Genomic DNA, 27,416 nt, shown 5'->3' on the forward strand with positions numbered 1-27,416 from the left:
GGCCAAGTCTCAGGGTCGCCTCACCCAGGCCTGGGCTGCGTTCTCGTGTGCACCAGCCCCCTCCTGACCTTCCCACAAGGTCGTCCCTGGAGATGATCCCAGACCCGACCTCGGTTCAAGGGGAGGGATGGAGGGTGTTTTTGGACAGGAGCCCGTTTGACATCGAGGAAGATGGTGTCCCTCTCCGAGGGAAAGGGGAAGCGTGTTTTAACAATGCGCGATGGAACTCTAGTCAATTCTCAGCCGGCATAGAGCCATACCGCGTGGAAACAGACCCTTCGGCCCAACCCGTCCATGCCGACCCAGATATCCCAACCCAATCTAGTCCCCCCTGCCAGCACCCGGCCCATATCCATCCAAACCCTTCCTATTCATATACCCATCCAGATGCCTCTTAAATGCTGTAATTGTACCAGCCCCCACCACATCCTCTGGCAGCTCATTCCATACACGTACCACCCTCTGGGTGAAAAAGTTGCCCCTTGGGTCCCTTTTATATCTTTCCCCTCTCACCCTAAACCTATGCCCCTCTTGTTCTGGACTCCCCACTATGAGGGAAAAGACCTTTATACGTCTGATAGCTGTCAGAATCTTGAAAGCAAGGATGAACAGGTTCAAAAGCAGCTTCCTCCCTGCTGGGATCAGAGGTTTTGAATGGTGGTCCCAGTCTGCAGCACCTCTGTGGTTCGAACACTGACCTGTGACCTCCACCCACACCAAATGACAGTTGTCACTGTGCCTGGTCACATCAGAATAATAAACCAAGCCCAGCTCCGAACGCAAACACAACCCAGGCCCCTTCCTGATGTGATAAACCTCTCCGCTCCAGGGGAGAAACAGCCCCCGTCGCTCAAACCTGCCGACTGTGGTGGAAGGAGAGTGTATCGATGATTGAGGGGTGGCTAACGGTGTGCGATCTCCCCAACCACAACCTCAGGGTCTGTGGGGGAGCTGGGGCGAATGGGAGAGACTGAGATGTCCTCGGGATTAAAAACTGGAGATACCTATCTCGCTGTTTGAAGGGGTCTTGTTGTAAGTGACAGCATCTCCAGCGACGAACTGCAAAATAAAGCGAGAGAGCGTGTTACCAAGTTGGTCTGCAAGGCAGTTATCATCGCAGCCGGGAATCGAAGGAATGAGGGGAGAATTACATAGAAAACACGAGGGAGTTACAGACTGGAATCTGAGCAAGGGGTTCAGGGTGGGTTATATACAGAATAACAGATACCCCGGGAGGGAGTTACAGACTGGAATCTAATCGAGGGGTTCAGGGTGGGTTATATACAGAATAACAGATACCCGGGAGGGAGTTACAGACTGGAATCTAATCGAGGGGTTCAGGGTGGGTTATATACAGAATAACAGATACCCCGGGAGGGAGTTACAGACTGGAATCTAATCGAGGGGTTCAGGGTGGGTTATATACAGAATAACAGATACCCCGGGAGGGAGTTACAGACTGGAATCTAATCGAGGGGTTCAGGGTGGGCTATATACAGAATAACAGATACCCCGGGAGTGAGTTACAGAATGGAATCTCATCGAGGGGTTCAGGGTGGGTTATATACAGAATAACAGATACCCGGGAGTGAGTTACAGACTGGAATCTAATCGAGGGGTTCAGGGTGGGTTATATACAGAATAACAGATACCTGGGAGTGAGTTACAGACTGGAATCTGATCGAGGGGTTCAGGGTGGGTTATATACAGAATAACAGATACCCCAGGAGGGAGTTACAGACTGGAATCGAATCGAGGGGTTCAGGGTGGGTTATATACAGAGTAACAGATACCAGGGAGTGAGTTACAGACTGGAATCTAATCGAGGGGTTCAGGGTGGGTTATATACAGAATAACAGATACCCCGGGAGTGAGTTACAGACTGGAATCTAATCGAGGGGTTCAGGGTGGGTTATATACAGAATAACAGATACCCCGGGAGGGAGTTACAGACTGGAATCTAATCGAGGGGTTCAGGGTGGCTTATATACAGAATAACAGATACCCCGGGAGGGAGTTACAGACTGGAATCTCATCGAGGGGTTCAGGGTGGGTTATATACAGAATAACAGATACCCCGGGAGTGAGTTACAGACTGGAATCTAATCGAGGGGTTCAGGGTGGATTCTCTGTTCCACTCCCTTTTGTTTCCACTTTCTCCCTATCTCAGTCTCAAACGCATTTTCTCCGTCGATGCTGTCGCTCTCTCTCTCTCTCTCTCCTTCCCTCACACTCTGTCCCTCTTGCCTGTTGTCCCTCTGTGTCTGTTTCTTCCGCTCTTTCTCCCTGGGGCTTCCTAATGATGGAGTCAATTAGTCACGGAGTCAGTGGAGACATCTGTGCTGACATCCAGTGGAATTGAGAGGGCACCTCCCCACGGGAGACTCTCTGCTGCCTCAGTGAACAAACATTCCCCACTCCCACAAGCAACAACGACTCATCAGGGAAACGGGCAAAATGTTGTCTTTGTTCCATCAGTGAACACTCCCAAACAGGAGGGAGTCACAAATGAGGGAAGGGACACGGCTGACAAGGTTCATCCCACTCCGATAGGGGGATGTGCAAATGGGGCAGACGGTTCAACCCCTCTGACAGTGCGGCACTCCCTCAGTACTGACCCTCCGACAGTGCGGCACTCCCTCGGTACTGACCCTCCGACAGTGCGGCACTCCCTCGGTACTGACCCTCCGACAGTGCGGCCCTCCCTCGGTACTGACCCTCCGACAGTGCGGCGCTCCCTCAGTACTGACCCTCCGACAGTGCGGCGCTCCCTCAGTACTGACCCCCCGACAGTGCGGCCCTCCCTCAGTACTGACCCTCCGACAGTGCGGCCCTCCCTCAGTACTGACCCCCCGACAGTGCGGCCCTCCCTCAGTACTGACCCCCCGACAGTGCGGCCCTCCCTCAGTACTGACCCTCCGACAGTGCGGCCCTCCCTCAGTACTGACCCTCCGATAGTGCGGCCCTCCCTCAGTACTGACCCTCCCACAGTGCGGCCCTCCCTCAGTACTGACCCTCCGACAGTGCGGCCCTCCCTCAGTACTGACCCTCCGACAGTGCGGGACTCCCTCAGTCCTGACCCTCCGACAGTGCGGCGCTCCCTCTGTACTGACCCTCCGACAGTGCGGCCCTCCCTCAGTCCTGACCCTCCGACAGTGCGGCGCTCCCTCTGTACTGACCCTCCGACAGTGCGGCCCTCCCTCAGTACTGACCCTCCGACAGTGCGGCCCTCCCTCAGTACTGACCCTCCCACAGTGCGGCCCTCCCTCAGTACTGACCCTCCGACAGTGCGGCCCTCCCTCAGTACTGACCCTCCGACAGTGCGGGACTCCCTCAGTCCTGACCCTCCGACAGTGCGGCGCTCCCTCTGTACTGACCCTCCGACAGTGCGGCCCTCCCTCAGTACTGACCCTCCGACAGTGCGGCCCTCCCTCAGTACTGACCCTCCGACAGTGCGGCCCTCCCTCAGTACTGACCCTCTGACAGTGCGGCGCTCCCTCAGTACTGACCCTCCGACAGTGCGGGACTCCCTCAGTCCTGACCCTCCGACAGTGCGGCGCTCCCTCTGTACTGACCCTCCGACAGTGCGGCCCTCCCTCAGTACTGACCCTCCGACAGTGCGGCCCTCCCTCAGTACTGACCCTCCGACAGTGCGGCCCTCCCTCAGTACTGACCCTCCGACAGTGCGGCGCTCCCTCAGTACTGACCCTCCGACAGTGCGGCGCTCCCTCAGTACTGACCCTCCGACAGTGCGGCACTCCCTCAGAACTGACCCTCCCACAGTGCGGCCCTCCCTCAGTACTGACCCTCCGACAGTGCGGCCCTCCCTCAGTACTGACCCTCCCACAGTGCGGCCCTCCCTCAGTACTGACCCTCCCACAGTGCGGTGATCCCTCAGTACTGACCCTCCGACAGTGCGGCCCTCTCTCAGTACTGACCCTCCGACAGTGCGGCACTCCCTCAGTACTGACCCTCCGACAGTGCGGCACTCCCTCAGTACTGACCCTCCGACAGTGCGGTGATCCCTCAGTACTGACCCTCCGACAGTGCGGCCCTCTCTCAGTACTGACCCTCCGACAGTGCGGCCCTCTCTCAGTACTGACCCTCCGACAGTGCGGCACTCCCTCAGTACTGACCCTCCGACAGTGCGGCACTCCCTCAGTACTGACCCTCCGACAGTGCGGTGATCCCTCAGTACTGACCCTCCGACAGTGCGGCCCTCTCTCTGTACTGACCCTCCGACAGTGCGGCACTCCCTCAGTACTGACCCTCCGACAGTGCGGCCCTCCCTCAGTACTGACCCTCCGACAGTGCGGCACTCCCTCAGTACTGACCCTCCGACAGTGCGGCCCTCCCTGAGTGTGTGGATCGTGGAGAGATGGTTGAGCTGTTTCAGAGTGGGGACTGCATGCTGTCGTTGGAGCTGTGAGTGTGAGAGAGGTGATCGGCTTTGTCGGATTCGTTCTGGATTCACCGTTCCCTCTCTCTGTCTCTGTCCTGATCTGCCTCTCGATTCTGGTGTGTTCCTCGTTCGTCCTTCCCTTTTCTCACTGTCCTTCACCTTCCTCTCTTAGCCTGCACCTTACCCTCACACCTTCTCTCCTTCTTTCTGTGTCCCCATCTCTTCTGCATTCTCTCTCTTTCTGTCTACTGCTCCATTTCTCTCTGTCCTTCACTCTCTGTGATTATCTGCCTCTCTGTCTCTTCCCGGTTCTCTCTCTTGGTTAACTCCTCTCCGTGACTCCCTGTCTGTCTTTTTCTTGCCCCCTTCTCTGTGTGTTTCTCTTTAGCTGTCTGTCTGTCTGTCTCTCTCTCTCTCTCTCACAGACCTGACAGTTCCTCCCCCCTTTCTCATTCTCTGACTCCAGGAATAACTCTCTATCCAAGTGCCTTTGTGTCTCTCACTCTCCAGCTCGACATTTGTCACTTTGTCTCTCTTGTTGAATTGTTCTTCGTCTCTATCTCTGTCTCTATGTTTTATTCTCTCTCTCAAGCTCTCTTTCCCTCTCCTTCTCTGTTTCTGTGTCACCCCCTCTCTTTTTCCATCTCTCTTTCCGTTTCTTTCTCTCTGTGTCTCTTTTTCTCTCTCTTCCTCTCGCGCTCTCTGTCTTTGCGTCTCTCCCTATATATCTCTGTCTCTGTGTGTGTGTCTCCCTCTGTTTCTCTCTCTTTGTGTGTGTCTCTCTGTGTCTGTCTCTGTGTCTGTGTGTCACTGTGTATGTCTCTATCTCTTGGTGTATCTCTCTGTCTCTCATTTTCTGTGTCTCTCTCACCCTCTGTCTCTATCTATCTCTATCTCCCTCCGTCTCTATCTGTGTGTGTGTCTGTCTCCCGCTATCGCTCTCTGTCTCTATATCTGTGTGTGTGTCTGTCTCTCCCCATCTCCCTATCTCTCCGTGTGTGTGTGCGCGCGCCTGTCTCTGTCTCTCTCCAGCCCCCTCGCTTTCTGTGTGTGTGTCTCTGTCTCCCACTATCTCTCTCTGTCTCTCTCCATCTCCCTCCCTATCTCTCCGTGTATGTGTGCGCGCGTGCGCCTGTCTCTCTCCAGTCCCCTCTCTGTCTCTGTGTGTGTGTTTTGTCTCTGTTTCCTGCTATCTCTCTCTGTGTGTGTCTGTCTCTCTGGCTCTCTCCATCTCCCTCCCTATCTGTGTGTGTGTGTGTTTGTGTGTGTGTGTGTGTGTGTCTCTGTCTCCCCCTCTATCTCTCTCTGTGTCTATCTCTCTCTGTCTGTGTGTGTCTGTCTCTCTCCATCTCCCCCTCTATCTCTCCGTATGTGTGTGTGTGTGTTTCACTTAGTCATTCCATCACTGTCACGCCCCATCCTTCCTGGGTCACCTTGTCCAGTCTGAGCCTCCAAGCTCCCTCAGTGTTACCTTGTTCATGTTGTCTCTGTGTCCTGGTCCAGCACTGTCGGTTGAAGGAGAATTCAGCTCTTGGAGGCTGGCTGGCTCTCTCACTCACGGCAGACTCTTACACACACACACACTGACTGCTCACTCAGGAGCTGTGAATCCTGCACTTAAACGGCAGCATCAATACGGTTCAGTGAATGGGGAGGAGAATCCTGCACAATCCCAGTGAGCACTCATCCAACCAACAGGGAGAGAGGATAGGATTCCATCAACATTAATCACAGATTCACATTGACTCACACACACACACACACACACACACACTGAGCAGTCTGTTCCTCCTATCACTGCGCGCACACACACGGAGAGATGGGGAGAGACAGAGACACACACACACAGAGATAGAGACAGAGAGCGATAGCGGGAGACAGACACACACACAGATAGAGACGGAGGGAGATAGAGATAGATAGAGACAGAGGGTGAGAGAGACACAGAAAATGAGAGATGGAGAGACGGGGGGGGGGGCAATGGGCATCGAGATGGACTCACGGGGTGAAGGAAATGAGAGCGGGGGAGTCCCAGGCGCAGAGTTTCCACCTGGAAACACGACGGTGTGGGAAAGCCAGGGCCCAAGGACGGGCAAGACGGGCCGTGGCATATTTCCGGGAAGGGCGCATTCCGTGAAGGAGGGGCAGAAAGGGGGGATTGGCCGCGTTGGTCATGGAGAGCATTGTAGGGATGGGGAAGGGGAATGTCTCCGGGGGTGCGGGGGGGGGGAGTTTAAGGACAGAATCCATTTGGAAACAGTGATGGAATAAAGAGGGTCCAACGATGTTACTCGGTGTGGCTAATAGACCACTAACTGGGGGGGGGAAGAGGGAGGATGTGGGGTTGGGGGGGTTGGGGGGGTGGGGGGGAGCAAATCTACCGGGATGACAATGTTCTTAGGAAGTTATAACAGGGAAGGGGCTTCAAATACCCAAATATAAGTCCATACACAGAGGGACACAGCAGAGAAACAGGCCCTTCGGCCCTCCACGTCTGTGCTGATCTTTGTAAACTAATCCCATCTATCTGCACATGGCCCCAATCCCTCTGTTCCTGTGTTCACACGTTTATCGAAATGTCCCGTATATGTTGCTATTGTACCTGTTCCTAACCCCACCCAACCTCCAGCATGTTCCAGGCACCCGCCATCCTCTGGGTGCAAAACCGATCTCCTTTAAATTTTCCCCCTCTCACCTTAAACTTGTGTCCCCCTCCCACCCCCCCGAGTACTTGAAAATGAACCCACCCTCTTCCAGAGTCACAGAGACGTACAGCATGGAAACAGACCCTTCGGTCCAACCCGTCCATGCTGACCCAGATATCCCAACCCAATCTAGTCCCACCTGCCAGCACCCGGCCCATATCCCCCCCAAACCCTTCCTATTCATATACCCATCCAAATGCCTCTTAAATGCTGTAATTGTACCAGCCTCCACCACATCCTCTGGCAGCTCATTCCATACACGTACCACCCTCTGTGTGAAAAAGTTGCCCCTTAGGTCTCTTTTATATCTTTCCCCTCTCACCCTAAACCTATTCCCCTCTCGTTCTGGACTCCCCAACCCCAGGGAAAAGACTTTGTCTATTTACCCTATCCATGCCCCTCATGATTTTATAAACCTCTATAAGGTCACCCCTCAGCCTCCGACGCTCCAGGGAAAACAGCCCCAGCCTGTTCAGCCTCTCCCTGTAGCTCAAACCCTCCAACCCTGGCAACATCCTTGTAAATCTTTTCTGAACCCTTTCAAGTTTCCCAACATCTTTCCGATAGGAAGGAGACCAGAATTGCACGCAATATCCCAACAGTGGCCTAACCAATGTCCTGTACAGCCACAACATGACCTCCCAACTCCTGTACTCAATACTCTGACCAATAAAGGAAAGCATACCAAACGCTGCCTTCACTATCCTATCGACCTGGGACTCCACTTTCAAGGAGCTATGAACCTGCACTCCAAGGTCTCTTTGTTCAGCAACACTCCCTAGGACCTTACCATTAAGTGTATAAGTCCTGCTAAGATTTACTTTCCCAAAATGCAGCCCCTCACATTGATCTGAATTAAACTCCATCTGCCACTTCTCAGCACATTGGCCCATCTGGTCAGGATCCCGTTGTAATCTCACTCCACCTCTCGTAATTTTATCGCCTTCTATCAGATCGCCCCCCTCAGCCTCTGTCGTTCTGGTGAAAACCAACCAGTCCTTGTGCTGCCATTTTCGGGGAGCTCTGGACTTGCCCCCCCCCCCAAAGATCCAGCCTAGGGTATTTATCCTAGGGTGTCAAAGGGCGAATGCTCCCTGACTAAATTCAGGAGCGTTTCCTCCAGCAGGAAGTGGCCAGTCCAACAAGGGACAGGCCCGACCTGGATCCTGGGAAACAAGACGGGCCCAAGTGGGGAGACCGTGACCATTGTACGGTCAGCTTCAGCAAGGGTGGGGGAGGGTACCAATGGGACACCGATTGGCGGAGAGCAGGCCTCAATGGAGCAAGGGTTGGAGTCAGGAAGGATTGACTGGGAGCTGAGCAACGGAGATGGTTGGGGACCAGTCGGGGGGGGACCTTCCCGCAAACAGGGAAGGTGGGGGGAGCAAACAAATCCAGGTGACACATTGAAAGAGAAAACGTGTGCTGGGGTGGGGAGGGGGGGGGTTTCAGCTCGATAATCCAACAGGAATACAGTCGGAATACAGACGGTTCGGCGCGAGGCTGAGAAGGAGGAGCAAAGAGCTGCTATGGGCAGAGACCGGCAGCGAACACAGAGAGAGAGAGAGAGAGGCAGAGCACAACCTCTACTGAGAGCCAGGGGGTGGTATTGCAGAGGTGTGAACAAGGAACAGGAGTCGGCCACTCAGCCCTTCGAGCCTGCTGGCCCATTCAATAAGATCTCATTCTAACCTTGACCTGTGTATCCCCTGGTGACCTCTGACCCCCAAGTCAGCGAGAATCTATCCAGTGCTGCCTTCCAAGGGTTCTGCACCCACTGCCTTTCTGAGGTAGGGAATTCTGAAGATTCTCAACCCTCTGAGAGAGAGAGAGAGAAAAACATGTTTACAAACGGTGACCCTTAAGTCCTACATTCTCCCAAGGGGTGGTCATGTCCTGGTCACAGCCCACCCTGCCAAGTCCCCTCGGGATGGTCTATCTTTCTACTCGATCACCTTCCGAATTCCTGAGGATAGAGGCCCAGCCCTTCTTCCGAATCGAGGCCCGCTCATTCCAGGGATCAGCCGAGCAAACCTTCCGTGAATTCCTCCCCGCGCGCTAACGTTGTTCCTTAAGGAGGGGTGACCCGTTCTGCGCTCCCGAGACAATCTCCAAGAGATGGTCAAACAGACGGTTGGTTTCTGCCTTTCGCAAAGAGAGGGAGACTTCCCAAGCCAGAGGAGAAAGATCTTTGGCAGGAGGGGGAATGAGAAAGGACGTTTCCGAACGATTGTTGGCACAGACGGATAACAGCGCGCAGGGACTGGACGGGATTCATCCAGAGAGTTGGAAGGAAATGGGGGGAGAAGTTGCCACAATACTTCAGCCTTCCCTGGGCTGAGGTGGTCGTGCCGAGAGACTGAAAAACATTCCTGATGGAGGGCGTTTGCCCGAAACGTCGATTCGCCTGCTCCTCGGATGCCGCCTGACCTGCCGTGCTTTTCCAGCGCCACCGCACTCTGACCTCCAGCATCCGCAGTCCTCGCTTTCGCCTGAGCAAGCCTTGTCAAAGAGAAGATAGTCCCGGCAATGACGGGCCCAGTTGGGGGTTATCGTTCAAGGGGCGGTGGGGGGGGGGGGGGGTGGGCTCGCATCTAGAGGTCTCGGGGATGGCTTCGGAGCTTTCAGGTGACTGTAAAGGTGGGAGAATCGTAAACTGTGGGAGGTGGAGAATGTGGGACCGCGAACGAATGTCAGTGCAGCGGGCAGACGGGAGGTGGGGGGGGGGGGGGTAAGGCAAAACGCAGCAATGTGTGAGTTAATGAATGGAAAGGCAACATTAACTCAAGGGTACAGACCGAAAGGAGATAAGGGAGTGACGTGTAACTGCGCGCTGATCATTGAAGGTGGCAGGGAGAGAGAGAGAGAATCGACTAAAGCAGAACACAAGGCCGTCATGTATCGGAGCAAGATCAGACCATTCAGCCCATCATTACTGCTGTGCCATTCGATTGTGGCCTGATGGTTTCTCATCCACCGTTCTCCTACCTCCTTCCCTGTGATCCTTGGTTCCCTTTAGCAAGAACTCTGTCTCAACCACACTCAGTGTCCTACCTTCCCCAGCCCTCTTGAGTCCCACAGATTTCCCCCCCCCCTCTCCACCTGAAGGAATTCCTCCCCATCTCAGTCCTAAAGGGGCGTCCCTACACCCTGAGGCAGTGCCTAGTCTCTCCCATTGGGGGGGAACATCACCCCCACCTCCCCGAATCAGCATTCCAGCAGTTTCAATCCGATCCCCACCCCCACATCCTTCTCAAACTCCATCGAGTGCAGACCCAGAGTTCTCAACCTCTCCTCATTTGACAAGCCCTTCATTCCCGGGATCCCTCTTGAACACCTCACCCACGCGCAGGCCGCGATATTTCAGCCTTCCCAGGACTGAGGCGGTAGTGCCAAGAGACTGGGAATAGTCGGGGGGTCCCATCGCCGACCCCTGTGGGACATCACAAGTCACCAGCTGCCTTCCTGAAAAAGACCCCCTTTGTCAAAGGCCTTCCTGAATTCCAAATAGGTCACATCCACTGGCTCCCCTTTGTCTATAATTTGCTCATGACCTCCTCAAAGAATTCAAACAGGTTTGTCAGACGAGATGTCCCCCTGACGAAGCTGTGCTGACTGAGCTCTGTTTTACCCTGCACCTTTCCCACAACCTCATCCTTACAAACTCTGAAACTTCACTAAGGTCAGCCTAATCAACTGATTCGATTAGGCTATTTACAGTGTGGAAACAGGTCCTTCGGCCCAACAAGTCCACACCCTAACCTGCACATCCCTGAACACTATGGGGTAATTTAGCATGGCCAATCCACCCTAACCTACACATCCCTGAACACTATGGGTAATTTAGCATGGCCAATCCACCCTAACCTACACATCCCTGTACACTATGGGGTAATTTAGCATGGCCAATCCACCCTAACCTGCACATCCCTGAACACTATGGGGTAATTTAGCATGGCCAACTCACCCTAACCTACATATCCCTGGGCACTATGGGTAATTTAGCATGACCAATCCACCCTAACCTGCACATCCCTGGGCACTATGGGTAATTTAGCATGGCCAATCCACCCTAACCTACACATCCCTGGGCACCATGGTAATTTAGCATGGCCAATCCACCCTAACCTGCACATCCCTGGGCACTATGGGTAATTTATCATGGCCAATCCACCCTAACCTACACATCCCTGGGCACTATGGGCAATTTAGCATGGCCAATCCACCCTAACCTGCACATCCCTGGGCACTATGGGTAATTTAGCATGGTCAATCCACCCTAACCTACACATCCCTGAACACTATGGGGTAATTTAGCATGGCCAATCCACCCTAACCTGCACATCCCTGAACACGATGGGTAATTTAGCATGACCAATCCACCCTAACCTACACATCCCTGAACACTATGGGGTAATTTAGCATGGCCAATCCACCCTAACCTGCACATCCCTGAACACGATGGGTAATTTAGCATGGCCAATCCACCCTAACCTGCACATCCTTGGGCACTATGGGTAATTCAGCATGGCCAATCCACCCTAACCTACACATCCCTGAACACTATGATTAATTTAGCATGGCCAATCCACCCTAACCTACACACCCCTGAACACTATGGGGTAATTTAGCATGGCCAATCCACCCTAACCTTCACATCCCTGGGCGCTATGGGTAATTTAGCATAGTCAATCCACCCTAACCGACACATCCCTGGGCACTATGGGTAATTTAGCATGGCCAATCCACCCTAACCTGCACATCCCTAGTCACTATGGGTAATTTAGCATGGCCAATCCACCCTAACCTACACATCCCTAGGCACTATGGGTAATTTAGCATAGCCAATTCACCCTAACCTGCACATCCCTGAGCACTATGGGTAATTTAGCATGGCCAATCAACCCTAACCTGCACATCCCTGAGCACTATGGGGTAATTTAGCATGGCCAATCCACCCTAACCTACACATCTCTGAACACTATGGGTAATTTAGCATGGCCAATCCACCCTAACCTGCACATCCCTGGGCACTATGGGTAATTCAGCATGGCCAATCCACCCTAACCTGCACATCCCTGGGCACTATGGGTAATTTAGCATGGCCAATCCACCCTAACCTGCACATCCCTGAACACTATAGGTAATTTAGCATGGCCAATCCACCCTAACCTGCACATCCCTGAGCACTATGGGGTAATTTAGCATGGCCAATCCACCCTAACCTGCACATCCCTGAGCACTATGGGGTAATTTAGCATGGCCAATCCACCCTAACCTACACATCTCTGAACACTATGGGTAATTTAGCATGGCCAATCCACCCTAACCTGCACATCCCTGGGCACTATGGGTAATTCAGCATGGCCAATCAACCCTAACCTGCACATCCCTGGGCACTATGGGTAATTTAGCATGGCCAATTCGCCCTAACCTGCACATCCCTGAGCACTATGGGTAATTTAGCATGGCCAATCCACCCTAACCTACACATCCCTGAACACTATGGGCAATTGAGCATGGCCAATCCACCCTAACCTGCACATCCCTGGGCACTATGGGTAATTTAGCATGGTCAATCCACCCTAACCTGCACATCCCTGAACATGATGGGTAATTTAGCATGGCCAATCCACCCTAACCTGCACATCCTTGGGCACTATGGGTAATTCAGCATGGCCAATCCACCCTAACCTATATATCCCTGGGCACTATGGGTAATTTATCATGGCCAATCCACCCTAACCTACACATCCCTGAACACTATGGGTAATTTAGCATGGCCAATCCACCCTAACCTACACATCCCTGAACACTATGGGTAATTTAGCATGGCCAATCCATCCTAACCTACACATCCCTGAACACTATGGGTAATTTAGCATGGCCAATCCACCCTAACCTACACATCCCTGAACACTATGGGGCAATTTAGCCTGGCCAATCCACCTTAACCTGCACATCCCTGAACACTATGGGGTAATTTAGCATGGACAATCCACCCTAACCTACACATCCCTGAACACTATGGGTAATTTCCCATGGCCAACCCACATTAACCTGCACATCTTTGGACTGTGGGAGGAAACCGGAGCACCCAGAGGACACCCACACAGACTCGGGGAGAATGTGCAAATTCCACACGGACAGTCGCCGCGAGGCTGGAATCAAATCCGGGAGTTTGGTGCTGTGAGGCAGCTAGGCTAACCATTGAGCCACAGTGCCACCATCTGTTGGTCTTTGGCAGTTCTCCCTCTAACTGTTCAAAATACCTCAAAACATCAGATCGTTTCATGGTTTTAAAATTACCAAAATGCTAAATTCAAGTTTGATTGGATTTTGGTATCTTGGAGCATAATTTAAACCGATTGGCCAAATTTGAATGTGTTTTTGTTTCATGGCAACCAGCTGCAGCTATTCATTTTGACCAAGTGTTCGGGACTCTCTGTGCCTTGTCAGTCCTTGCTAGCTTTTCGACTCTAGTAAAGGCACAGTACACACCTACACCTCCATAACACTATTATACAGCATAGTTAAAACACAATACAAGAAAAACACATGGATTGGCTTAGCTCTATCAAAACGCTTAACAAAATATCAGATTCAGTAACTATTACTCATTAAGATTTCCAATGTAGTAACATCCCAGGCAAAGAAAAATTCAGTAAAATAGATTGTCTCAATGCTAGTGGTTCAAGAGGAAAACATTAAGACAAAATTCTGAGAGAGAGAGAGAGTAGTAGGGAGAGATGTACTGCAGCTTCCAAATTCTGCTCAGAGCCCAGCAACTGCTGCTGAAAAACTAAAAACCCCGGTTCTATGGGAGCTTGACCCCACCCAGCCAGGCTGCACCTATTGTTCCAACTCTGAAAAGAAAAACCAAAGCCTCACAAGCTGTTTATGGGATTTTGAAAGGCAGCTCACCACCTCTGCCTTAAACCCTCTCCTCAAACATGAACAGGACAAAAAAAAACCTCTTAAAGTCCTTGTATCGTCACAGCATTCACCTTTCTAACCAAAATCCCGGGATCCATCTGGTTTTGGAACCAACACTATTGGCGATCTTCAGACTAGCTTCAGTCAACTCTGAATTTCTCTGGGCTTAAGCTCTGGGTCTGCTTTCCTTTATTGATCAGAGTATTGAGTACAGGAGTTGGGAGGTCATGTTGCGGCTGTACAGGACATTGGTTAGGCCACCGTTGGAATATTGCGTGCAATTCTGGTCCCCTTCCTATCGGAAAGATGTTGTGAAACTTGAAAGGGTTCAGAAAAGATTTACAAGGATGTTGCCAGGGTTGGAGGGTTTGAGCTACAGGTAGAGGCTGAACAGGCTGGGGCTGTTTTCCCTGGAGCGTCGGAGGCTGAGGGGTGACCTTATAGAGGTTTATAAAATCATGAGGGGCATGGATAGGATAAATAGACAAAGTCTTTTCCCTGGGGTGGGGGAGTCCAGAACTAGAGGGTGAGGGGGGAAAGATATAAAAGGGACCTAAGGGGCAACTGTTTCACCCAGAGGGTGGTACGTGTATGGAATGAACTGCCAGAGGATGTGGTGGAGGCTGGTACAATTACAGCATTTAAGAGGCATCTGGATGGGTATATGAATAGGAAGGGTTTGGGGGGATATGGGCCGGGTGCTGGCAGGTGGGACTAGATTGGGTTGGGATATCTGGGTCAGCATGGAGGGGTTGGGCCGAAGGGTCTGTTTCCGCGCTGTACATCTCGATGACTCTACTGATGTTGATCATCAGTCCTGACCCTTCTATGTCCACACCATGTCTCGCTAACGTAGCGCAACTCGACGAAGCATCTCGTCCTTCCTCAATAATCTCCCCATATCTATCCATCCTCTGAACACAAGAACAGTGTCTAACTGGCCCCAGGATTTCCCTGTCAGCGAGTTGAGCCTGTGGCCAGATGTCCCTACGAGAGGGATTTGCTCCGATCCATTTCTCAACCTGGTGACGAGGCGTCTATCCACGGAAGACATGACCTTTGGGTCAGGGTTGTTGTTCGAATTCGACGAAGGAAGCATCAGAGTGGGCTGCAGTCAGACTCACACAGATCCAGCACTTTAGGTTTTGCTTACCGTTCTTTCAGTTGGGGTCCTCTCGATACAGCTCTCTCGATCCGTTCTCTCGATGCCCCTTTCCCCTGGACTGGAGGCGAGAGAGCAAGGGAGGGACGTCTGTTCCGCTGAATTCGCCTTTGCCAGAAGGAGGTTTGTTAAATATTTTGATAAGAGTTCAGGTTATGCCAATTCTTCCCTGTCTCATATTTTAGCTGTGGCGTAAGGGATAAAGGGCATTTTTTACTTCAAGACTTCGACCAGCATCTGGAATGCAGCGGTCGACACTGGTCTGTCAATAAGTGAGTTACCTCAGGAAATTCGGTACGTCCACAAGGACCCTCGTCAACCTTTACAGTCGCGCCGTAGAGAAGATACTGTCTGGGGGTCCGCCCCCACCCCCACTCCGACCTATCACCCTCACCTTGACCTCCCTTCCGCCTATCGCATTCCCAACGCCCCTCTCCCAAGTCCTTTTACCTTAGCCAGCTGGGCACACCCTCCTCATTCCCGAAGAGGGGCTCATGCCCGAAACGTCGATTCTCCTGCTCCTTGGATGCTGCCTGACCCGCTGCGCTTTTCCAGCAACACATTGTTCAGCTCTGATCTCCAGCATCTGCGGTCCTCACTTTCTCCTGGGTGTACAATGACCTGGTATGGCATGTTCTCTGCCCAGGACCGGAGGGAACGACAGAAAATGGTGCGCGCAACCCAGACCTTCCATCCATTTACACGGCTCTCTGTCAACGTCGTCAACTGACTCGCTCTCTGTTATCCGCCACGACACTTCCAACCCCTTCATCCTCTTGCCCACACCCTTTCAACACGTTTATCTGACATAACAGCTTCTTTTTCTCTCCAATCAGGAACTTTAATCAGTTCATGACTTCACTCGCCCTCTTGACTACTTCGTATGGACCAATGAACTTCACTTTGTAAAGGCGACAATACTAACATTTCACCTCCTGCTTGAAACTCTCTCGAATGTTTATCTGCCTGCGAGCCTTCTAAATCTTCCTGGCTCGGAGGTCGGGACACTACCACTGTGCCTCAAGACTCCAAATTGTTCTGGCTTTCATGAGAAGGGGGATTGAGTTTAAGAGCCGCGAGGTTTTGCCGCAGCTCTGCAAATACCTGGGGAGGCCACACTCGGAATATTGTGTCCAGTTCTGGCCGCCCTACTGTAGGAAAGATACAGGGGCTTTGGAGGGGGTGCAAAGAAGGTTTACCAGGACTGGAGGGCTTGCCTTATGAAGAAAGGTTGACTAAGCTCGGACTTTTCTCTCTGGAGAGAAGGAGGAAGAGAGGAGACCTGATCGAGGTGTACAAGATAATGAGAGGCATGGATAGAGTCAATAGAGTCCCCAGGGCAGGGCTGACTGATATGAGGGGCCTTAGTTTTAAGATATTAGGAGAAAGGCGTAGAGGAGACGTCAGAGGTAGGTTCTTTACGCAGAGAGTGGTGAATGCATGGAATGGGTTGCCAGCGGTGATGGTGGAAGCAGAGACATTCGGGACATTTAGGTGACTGCTGGACATGCACATGGATAACAGTGAGTTGAGGGGTGCGTAGGTTACTATATCTTACATTAGGATTAAATCTCGGCACAGCATCGTGGGCCAAAGGGCCTGTTCTGTGCTCTACTTTTCTATGTTCGACGGTTTATTTTCTTTATCTAAGTAACTGATGCGTCATATCCAATTGCAGCTTGTTCACAATCTCAATAAACGTTTACATCCTCCCACCCTCCCCCGACACGTTCCTCCCAGTCTTTCCAAAGCCATGGAAATGTCATCCAACATTGAGGAGCCAGCAACCTCCTTCAACAACGTCTTCCTAATCCATTTTAACTGAGCTCCAACCTCCTAACCGTAAATCTAATCAAGTGAGCTAAGTCCAGTCGATTCATTTGGAAAAACCTCTTGGCGCAAATAACTAACATTAATCCTTTGACCCAATCGCGTTTGGGTTTGTGAGAGTCTGCTGAGAATGGTGATGGTGCCTTTCCAAAGCTCCCTGTGTTTGTGGATGATCTAACGAAAACTGTTGACATGGAGTTAAGCCCCTCGACTTGGGGGGGGGTCTAGATTAGAGCGGTGCTGGAAGAGCACAGCAGTTCAGGCAGCATCCGAGGAGCAGGGAAAGTGACGTTTCGGGCAAAAGCCCTTCATCAGGAATACAGGCAGCGAGCCTGAAGGGTGGTGAGATAAATGAGGAGGAGGGTGGGGGTGGGGGGGAAATCTAGACTCTGGTTTCCAGCATCTGCAGTCATTGTTTTTACCTCGATTGGTAAATCTCTCCACTATTAGTGAATCTCTCCACTATTAACCTGGATCTAACCATCCTTAAAACAAAAAGCCTCTGGTCATTTGAGTTATCATACCCGCAGTTATGACGACTTGTGGTTTGCTCGCTGACCTGGAAGGGTCATTTTCAGACGTTTCGTCACCAGACTAGGTAACATCTTCAGTGAGCCTCTGGACGAAGCCCTGCTGGTGGTTCCTGCTGTTTACATTTATATGTTTGGGTTGGTGATGTCATTTCCTGTGGTGATGTCGCTTCCTGTTCTTTTTCTCAGGGGGCAGTAAATGGGGTCCAAGTCAATGTGTTTGTTGATAGAGTTCCGGTTGGAATGCCATGCTTCTCGGAATTCTTTTTCTGGATGTCTTGACAACTTACCGATGTCCTGCTTTTGTTGTTGGGCATAGTCTGGCTCAGTCCATTAATATTCGACTAAAAAAACGCTTCCGCAACTGCTTTAGGACTCAAGGGTGCTGCTCTGATCTGATGACACATCGTGGTTTTCATACCAACTAACACACATGACACGTTTCACAGAATTCGTTCACTTTAATGAAGTCCTCGCCATGTGTAATGTTACAACATGGGGTAAACCCCTCTGCTCATTTAATTTGGCCACACGGAAAAGATTGGCCCCGTACAGTCATCTGTTTACAATTCAAGAGGCAAAGAACTATCCCAGAAGTCACTACTTCAAGTAAAAATTAATAACTTTATTCTTTAAGTCGAACAGCAAGTATTAATGCACAACTCCTCTCTCTTAAACCTACATTTTACCTCCCCCTCTACTCGGATTAAAAAAATCTCAGTTAAGATTTTTTAAAAAAGCGTATTTCAAAACCAGTCAGCTTTCGGTTCTTCTCTGTATTCTTGCCTTCTTTTCTACTTCTTGGGGATTCTGTTTCCCAGGATAAAGATACCTTTCAGAGAGCAGATCCTTTTGCAAATGGCCCTGTTGCTGCTAGCTGCTCTTTGCTGCTCAGGGCTAACTATTCAAAACGTCTGATGTTTATCCCGCCCCCCCCCCAAAACATCAGAATGTTTCATTGGTTTGATGTCATCCAGATTAGCAAGATGCAAATTCCACTGGCCTTTTGGATCTGGGGCATCGTTTGAACTGAGTGGCCGAATTTTGAATTTATTTTTGGTATCCTGGCAACACATCACCAGATTCAATCCAAATGTTACATCTATAAATGTTCAGCGCACTTTGTGCTCGTCAGAACTTTCGGCTGCCTTGAAGGTACAGTATGCCCTGAAGTCGTGTGCTACTCTCAGTTTCTTGTTCCGAAATCCACGCCACTATTTTGACTCAATCCATTAATATTCAACTAAATAATTCTTCAGCAACTGCTTTAGGGCTCTGGTCTGATGACACGCCGTGGCTTTCATACCCCAACTAACACACCATCCTTTCCTCATCGGTGAGGTTTCCATGTCCTCAACCATTTCTGATACATTAACTCTGGAATCCCTTCTGCCCCTCCAAGTGAGGTGTCTGTGTGCCAGCTTCCTTCACTGTGGATCTTGCTTCCTGAGCCTCAATTCAAGCCCAACACTTCCTTTGAATGCTCCTCGTTCGAAGCAAAGTATTTTGAGCCAGAGGTAAGAAACAAATGCATGAACTGTGTTACAACACCGCACTGTTAACTGAACCGAAAACCCAGAAAAGCTTGCCTCGCCTCATAATCTGTTAAAACAAGAGTGACAGAGAACTCCCAAATTCCACTATTTAAAGGAAGTAATATCAATTTAATTTTTAACTCTCAAACTGAACATTAAACAACAACTATTCACAACTCTCAGCACCCCTTTCTCTTAACTGCTTATTACCTGCCTTCAACTCTATAACAATATGCTGTTCCGATAAAACACTTATTAAAATTACATCAACTTCATCTCAAAACCACACAACACCTGTTGTCTTCGGTGTCTGTCTTCTTTTGGTAGAAGATCTCTCTGGGTCATCTTCTTCCTTTTTACTGTGAATATGTTTCATATGAAAAAGGTACCTTTGATCGCGAGTGCTTCAATCATTGGGATTTCTCTCTCTCTCTCAAAATGGCAGTTGCTCTGTCTGATTTTCAAAATGCCTGCCTTTTTCATACCCCCAACCAATGGTTCGATGTTGGCGAAACAATAAACTCAAACGCGATTGGGTCTTAGTATCCTGGGGCATAATTTAAACTCGATTAAACTCGATTATTGTCAAAACAGCAACCAATTTATTTCACAGCCGAACGCTACACATTTTCAATTTTCCAGTCGACTGTTATCTAGTCACATGACAGGGACATGTAAGCTCTCAGTGCAGAACAGCATTCACTCTCTCTTAAAGGTACAGTACATGGCTTCAACTTGACAATTGTTAACATCTAACTCTACCCATCAAAGTTCTAATCTTCTCGCATAAACTTACAGACGGACGCCAATAGTCAATCAAATCACTGATGTTTGTGGAGGTTGAATGGCCTCAGCTTCCAGAATTCCTTGACATTATCGTTTTGCTTCCTGGGATTTTCTGTTCTCCAATCTCCCTTCTCTATTCACATTGTAGGAGGCACAGGGCGATTGGCACTGCAACCACAGCGACTGGTCACAATTCCCACATCACTCTGCCAGCCTCTGTACGATCACCTACCGAGCAGTCAGCTCCCCCACTCCTTTCAACAGAGTCGCCTCCAATGAGTTTGATTAACCTGCTTTTTTAAAAAAAAAACATGCAAGCAAAGTCTTCCTCGGTCCTCTGTTGTAATTCAGTCCACAATTAACAGAAGGAACAACGCGGCTTTGCAAAATTCCCTGGTGGGAGGACAAACCACCTTCCCAGATGTTGGAAGTCCGAATTCTCAAAGCAGCGAGCGAAAGGGCTGGGGATCGGCGTGTGTGCCATTCACAAACTGCTGGAAGAAGCCAAAAGGAAACAAAAATAAAACAACTCATTGAAATCTACGGTCCAAACAGGCGCTGTGTTCCTCTGTTTCATCCACCCCACGTAACATTTGTGTCATTGTCTGTCTTCATGTTGCGAATTGGATCAATGAGAGGCGTTAAAACAGGTTAAGCTGAAGGTAGTTTGAGATTAGCAAGTCAACTTTCTGGTCCCCTTCCTATCGGAAAGATGTTGTGAAACTTGAAAGGGTTCGGAAAAGGTTTACAAGGATGTTGCCAGGGTTGGAGGTTTTGAGCTACAGGGAGGGGCTGAACAGGCTGGGGCTGTTTTCCCTGGAGTGTCGGAGGCTGAGGGGTGACCTTATAGAGGTTTATAAAACCATGAGGGGCATGGATAGGGTAAATAGACAAAGTCTTTTCCCCTGAGGTGGGGGAGTCCAGAACTAGAGGGGCATAGGTTTAGGGTGAGAGGGGAAAGATATAAAAGAGACCTAAGTGGCAGTTTTTTCACCCAGAGGGTGGTATGTTGTGTTGAGGATGTGTTGAGGATCCCTGCAGTGTCAAAACATGCCCTTTGGCCCAACAAGTCAACACCGACCCTCCGAAGAGTAACCCACCCAGACATAATCCATTACATTTACCCCTAATGTATCTAATTTAGTGTGGCCAATCCACCCTAACCTGCACATCCCTGGGCACTATGGGTAATTTAGCATGGCCAATCCACCCTAACCTACACATCCCTGAACACTATGGGGTAATTTAGCATGGCCAATCCACCCTAACCTACACATCCCTGAACACTATGGGGTAATTTAGCATGGCCAATCCACCCTAACCTACACATCCCTGAACACTATGGGTAATTTAGCACGGCCAATCCACCCGAACCTGCACATCCCTGGACACTATGGGATAATTTAGCATGGCCAATCCACCCTAACCTGCACATCCCTGAACACTATGGGGTAATTTAGCATGGCCAATCCACCCTAACCTGCACATCCCTGAACACTATGGGTAATTCAGCATGGCCAATCCACCCTAACCTGCACATCCCTGGGCACTATGGGTAATTTAGCATGGCCAATCCACCCTGACCTGCACGTCCCTGAACACTATGGGTAATTTAGCATGGCCAATCCACCCTAACCTGCACATCCCTGAACACTATGGGGTAATTTAGCATGGCCAATCCACCCTAACCTGCACATCCTTGAACACTATGGGGTAATTTAGGATGACCAATCCACCCTAACCTGCACATCCCTGTGCACTATGGGTAATTTAGCATGGCCAATCCACCCTAACCTGCACATTCCTGAACACTATGGGGTAATTTAGCATGGCCAATCCACCCTAACCTACACATCCCTGAACACTATGGGGTAATTTAGCATGGCCAATCCACCCTAACCTGCACATCCCTGAACACTATGGGGTAATTTAGCATGGCCAATCCACCCTAACCTGCACATCCTTGAACACTATGGGGTAATTTAGGATGACCAATCCACCCTAACCTACACTTCCCTGAACACTATGGGGTAATTTAGGATGACCAATCCACCCTAACCTGCATATCTTTGGAACTGTGGGAGGAAACCGAGGCACCTGGAGAAAACGCACACAGACACAGGGAGAATATGCAAACTCCCACACAGTTGCCTGAGGCTGGAATCGAACCCAGATCCCTAGCGCTGTGAGGCAGCAGTGCTAACCCAGTGGGCCCACCATGGCGAATGCAACATCCGGATGGGTTTATGCGTCGGAAAAGTTTAGAGGGATATGGGCCAAGTGCTGGTAGGTGGGACTAGATCAGGTTGGGATATTTAATTAGATTAGATTACATTACAGTGTGGAAACAGGCCCTTCGGCCCAACAAGTCCACACTGACCCACCGAAGCGTAACCCACCCATACCCCTACATCTACCCCATACCTAACACTAGGGGCAATTTTAGCATGGCCAATCCACATCTTTGGACTGTGGGAGGAAACCGGAGCACCCGGAGGAAACCCTCGCAGACACGGGGAGAATGTGCAAACTCCACACAGAGAGTCACCTGAGGCGGGAATTGAACCCGGGTCTCTGGCGCTGTGAGGCAGCAGTGCTAACCACTGTGCCACCGCGCCGCCCATATCTGGTCAGCATGCACAAGATGGACCAAAGGGTCTGTTTCCATGCTGCACATCTCTATGACTATAAGCTGTCACCTTTTTGCGATGATTTACGAGCACGTTGACTGCGACAAATAGGTTTTCTTTGTTCATGGCTTGCTATGCATGTTCTTATAACTGGAATTAAGTCAGTTCTACTCAGTAGTTTAACCAAACTTTCATATCTGACTGAGCTCGATACCCCGGTGAGTCGTGACAAACAATTTATAGGGAATGGTTCGCCAGGAAACCCTGGGTGTGTCGGAGAGGACTTCCACAGTGGGCAATTCTCTCTCTCTCTCTCTCTCTCCTGAAAAAGTCAGGAGTCTTCAAAAGCAGGTCCAGTGGAAAATACCCCCCACCGTCTCCCATGGAAGTGTGTACAGGAACCTGAGGAAAGAAAATAATCTGTATTACCTCATAAAACCTGGCAATGATACTCAAAGACCCAGGTCCAACTGACTGACCACCGGAACTGGTAAGGTCTGAAGATTTACCCTCATTTTTCCGTGGTCAGCACTTCGATCTTGTCAACAGAAAACTCGGTCAAAGAGAGGTCATCCTGTTTTTGATCCTCTGAGTACAAAACCTTGGTGCCATTGTTCCCGCATTTTAAAAGAAAATCTCATTCCCACCCTCTCGTTCCTTGTATGAACATCTTTACAGTTATGGGGATGGAGTGTAGCTCCAGAATGCAGTTTTGTTGTTCACCTGTCTGGCCAGATTCTCAGCCTCTGGCCCCGACCCCCTTCCCGATCTTTGTCACCACCTACCTCCGGCCACTGCACACTCCCTCCCTCACTCTCTCACCCCCTCCAGTTCCTTCATCCTGCCTGGTCTCTGTCACTCCCTCCTCCATCAGCCCCCACACCCCCTTGCTGTATCGGCGAAGCCCTCTCAGCCCCTCCGCCTATTCTGGCACCCCCTCCCTGTCTCTGTTACCCCTTCCAGCCCCTGCACCCCCTCCCTGTCTCTGTAACATTAGGTTGCGAAGAGTGGGACGGGTGTACATGCTGAGAGACATTACTGAGATGTCGAAGGTTATCAGTGCTGGGGGTTAGCTGACAGCTGAGGAGAGATGTGTGCGCTAGGGACGGTTGGAGAGATGAGTGAGGTGTGTCTGCAGGAGGAAGCAGAAAGATTTGTAAATAGTGTCAGACGATTGAAAAGGAAGTATTGCTGGACAGACTAAAGTTGATATAAACACAGACTGTGCACAGTTAGATAGAGACCAACAAATACTGGCACAGAATCTGACCCACACACGCTCAGCGATACGTCTTCGGTGGATTTCAATATTTTATTCATTTCCTTATATACATATATCCAATTGATTAACACAAGCTATGGGATATAATCAGATCCTGTTCACCCTCCATATCATTTCAGCGAATCACTCTCTCCGTCAGGGACCCTGTTTAAAGAGGGAGTCAGTCTCTGTCTGTCTGTCTCTGCCCCTCTCAGATAGGGACCCTGTTGAATGTGGGACCTTCACACTCAAAAATCTCAGCCACAAAGAAAATGCTGTTCCCTCTGCCTCCCTCCCTCCCTCTCATGCACCAATCCAAACGGACTGGTGATCATTTTAACGAGGAGTGGACTGGAGGCAGTGACCTCAATGGACTGGACACCCCTACGCAATACTGACATCCCTCAGACGGTCAGCGGTGGGTCATTACAGAACATGATAGCTTGTGAATCCAAGCGGGACTCTCAGATGTGGAGCCAGTGACTGGACATCAACATTGCACTAAATGCTTCAAAAGGTCAACTACAGGTTGCATTTCACAAAGGGCCACTACAAAGTGATATACAACATTCGCTACATCACACTTGGAGCACCGTGCACAGTTCTGGTCCCCGTATCCCTCAGTTAGACCACACTCGGAGCACCGTGCACAGTTCTGGTCCCTGTATCCCTCAGTTAGACCACACTTGAGCACCGTGCACAGTCCTGGTCTCCATATCCCTCAGTTAGACCACACTTGAGCACCGTGCACAGTCCTGGTCTCCGTATCCCTCAGTTAGACCACACTTGGAGCACCGTGTACAGTTCTGGTCCCCACGTACGTGCAATCACCAGAACCCAGGGGTGATCATCATAAGGCAGTCACTGACAAATCCAATTGGAAATTCAGGAGAAAACCTTGATCCAGAGAGCAGGAGAATATGGAATAGATTCCGACATGGAATGGTCAACAGATAATCACAGAGGGAAGAAAATGGTGGCGATGAGACACTGCTGGAGTTGAGGGAAAGATCGAGGGTTCAAGGAGGTTCATGTGGAGTCGGGAAAGGGAACAGAGTGGATTGACCAAGTGGCCTGGTCTTTGTGTTGTGATAATGTCCTCGGTGAGTTTCTCATGCTCCCTAGTCTTCTTCCATGTTGACGGAATTCCAGGATTCTGACCCAGCCACACTGAGGGGAACGGCGATATATTCCAGAGTCGGGATGGTGAGGGGCTCGGAGGGGAACTCGCAGGACGCTGGTATTCCCATGTACCTGCTGCCCCTTGTCCTTCTGGATGGAAGTGACCATGGGGTTTGGAAGGTGCTGCCTGAGGATCTTTGGGGAATTTCTGCAGGGCATCTTGTAGGTGGTCCACACTGCTGCTACTGAGCGTCGGTGGGGGGGGGGGGGGGGGGAGGGAGGGAGGGGGTGTTTGTGGGTGTGGGGCCAGTCAAGTTGGGGGGGGGCTGCTTTGTCCCTGGATGGGGTCGAGTTTCTTGAGTGCTGTTGGAGCTGACCCCATCCAGGGGCAAGTGGGGAGTATTCCCTTACACCATCCTGACCTGTGCCTTATAGATGGTGGGACAGGCTTTGGGGGAAGAGTCAGGAGGGGAGTTACTCGCTGCAGGATTCCCAGCCTCTGAGCTGCTCTTGTACGCGCTGCTTGTGTGGAGCGTCCAGTTGTGTTTCTGGTCAATGGTAACTCCCAGGATGTTGGGATTCAGTGATGGTAACACCATTGAATGCCAAGGGGCAGTGGTTCGATTGTTCTGTATTGGAGATAGTCATCGCCTGGCACAGATGTTCCTTACCCCTGGTTGGCCCAAGCCTGGGTACCGTCCAGATCTTGTTGCATTTGAGCACGGACTATTTCAGGATCTGAGCAGTCGCGATTGGTGCTGAACAGTGTGCGATCATCTCCCCCCCCCCCGCTTTGGACCTGATGATGGAGGGAAGGTCATTGATGAAGCAGCTGAAGATGGTTGGGGCCTAGGACACTCCCCTGAGGGACTCCTGTGGAGATGTCCTGGAGCTGAGCTGACCGACCCTCCAACAACCACAACCAACGGCATTCAGGTGGAGAACGGCTGCCCGAGACCTCCCCTGACCAACCTGCATCAGCCTCTTCAGTGCGGACACCACCAGCCCAGAAGCGAACAAAGAAGGTTCACTGCACCCAAAGTGTGAACTTTGATCTCTCTCCACAGATGCTGCCAGACCTGCTGAGCTTTCCCAGCAGCTTCGGTTTCTGTTTCCGATTGACAGCATCCCCAGCTCTTTTCGTTTTTTTTTAAAATTCAGAAAGAGTTGTGTCTGTCCCCATAAGACAATTGGATGCGACAACCAGCTTGGCGCACTTGATCAGACCACAACGGGACTGTCCACATTCCACGTGATACAGAATGGGCCGACCTCAGTGAACCCGAATTGTGGAACCCCTTTAAACTTCGGAGGGCTGAATGTTTCATTACGTTGCAGGACAGGAGAGACAGAGACAAATGGCCAAGGTCAGACAGGGACAGGAGGCTGAATCGTGGTCAGAACAGAAGTCCTGCTCCAAAGAGTTGCATAATCCTGACCACACAGGACTGAGGGAGGGCCGCACTGTCAAAGGGTCAGTACTGAGGGAGGGCCGCACTGTCAGAGGGTCAGTACTGAGGGAGGGCCGCACTGTCAGAGGGTCAGTACTGAGGGAGGGCCGCACTGTCAGAGGGTCAGTACTGAGGGAGGGCCGCACTGTCAGAGGGTCAGCACTGAGGGAGGGCCGCACTGTCAGAGGGTCAGCACTGAGGGAGGGCCGCACTGTCAGAGGGTCAGCACTGAGGGAGGGCCGCACTGTCAGAGGGTCAGCACTGAGGGAGGGCCGCACTGTCAGAGGGTCAGCACTGAGGGAGGGCCGCACTGTCAGAGGGTCAGCGCCGAGGGAGGGCCGCACTGTCGGAGGGTCAGCGCCGAGGGAGGGCAGCACTGTCGGAGGGTCAGCGCCGAGGGAGGGCAGCACTGTCGGAGGGTCAGCGCCGAGGGAGGGCCGCACTGTCGGAGGGTCAGCGCCGAGGGAGGGCCGCACTGTCGGAGGGTCAGCGCCGAGGGAGGGCCGCACTGTCGGAGGGTCAGCGCCGAGGGAGGGCCGCACTGTCGGAGGGTCAGCGCCGAGGGAGGGCCGCACTGTCGGAGGGTCAGCGCCGAGGGAGGGCCGCACTGTCGGAGGGTCAGCGCCGAGGGAGGGCCGCACTGTCGGAGGGTCAGCGCCGAGGGAGGGCCGCACTGTCGGAGGGTCAGCGCCGAGGGAGGGCCGCACTGTCGGAGGGTCAGCGCCGAGGGAGGGCCGCACTGTCGGAGGGTCAGCGCCGAGGGAGGGCCGCACTGTCGGAGGGTCAGCGCCGAGGGAGGGCCGCACTGTCGGAGGGTCAGCGCCGAGGGAGGGCCGCACTGTCGGAGGGTCAGCGCCGAGGGAGGGCCGCACTGTCGGAGGGTCAGCGCCGAGGGAGGGCCGCACTGTCGGAGGGTCAGCGCCGAGGGAGGGCCGCACTGTCGGAGGGTCAGCGCCGAGGGAGGGCCGCACTGTCGGAGGGTCAGCGCCGAGGGAGGGCCGCACTGTCGGAGGGTCAGCGCCGAGGGAGGGCCGCACTGTCGGAGGGTCAGCGCCGAGGGAGGGCC

The 27,416-nt window shown here is 51.6% G+C and overlaps 1 protein-coding gene across 4 annotated transcripts in view; it reads right to left on the reverse strand.

Annotated features, from left to right (window-relative positions):
* Positions 1-18,169: 18,169 nt before the first annotated feature.
* Positions 18,170-27,416, reverse strand: part of LOC140468586 (mitochondrial import receptor subunit TOM40B-like) — a 65,132-nt gene continuing 55,885 nt past the window's right edge. For 2 of the 4 annotated variants that reach the window (XM_072564676.1, XM_072564680.1), the window contains one exon: positions 18,170-20,380. The gene's annotated coding sequence lies outside the window, so the exon portion shown is untranslated. Of the gene's footprint in view, positions 20,381-22,637; positions 22,919-27,416 lie in introns of those variants that run through there. The other 2 variants (XM_072564677.1, XM_072564679.1) reach the window with 2 other exon arrangements.

Source organism: Chiloscyllium punctatum, chromosome 47, assembly GCF_047496795.1.
Source record: "Chiloscyllium punctatum isolate Juve2018m chromosome 47, sChiPun1.3, whole genome shotgun sequence".
NCBI classification, from domain to species: domain Eukaryota; kingdom Metazoa; phylum Chordata; class Chondrichthyes; order Orectolobiformes; family Hemiscylliidae; genus Chiloscyllium; species Chiloscyllium punctatum.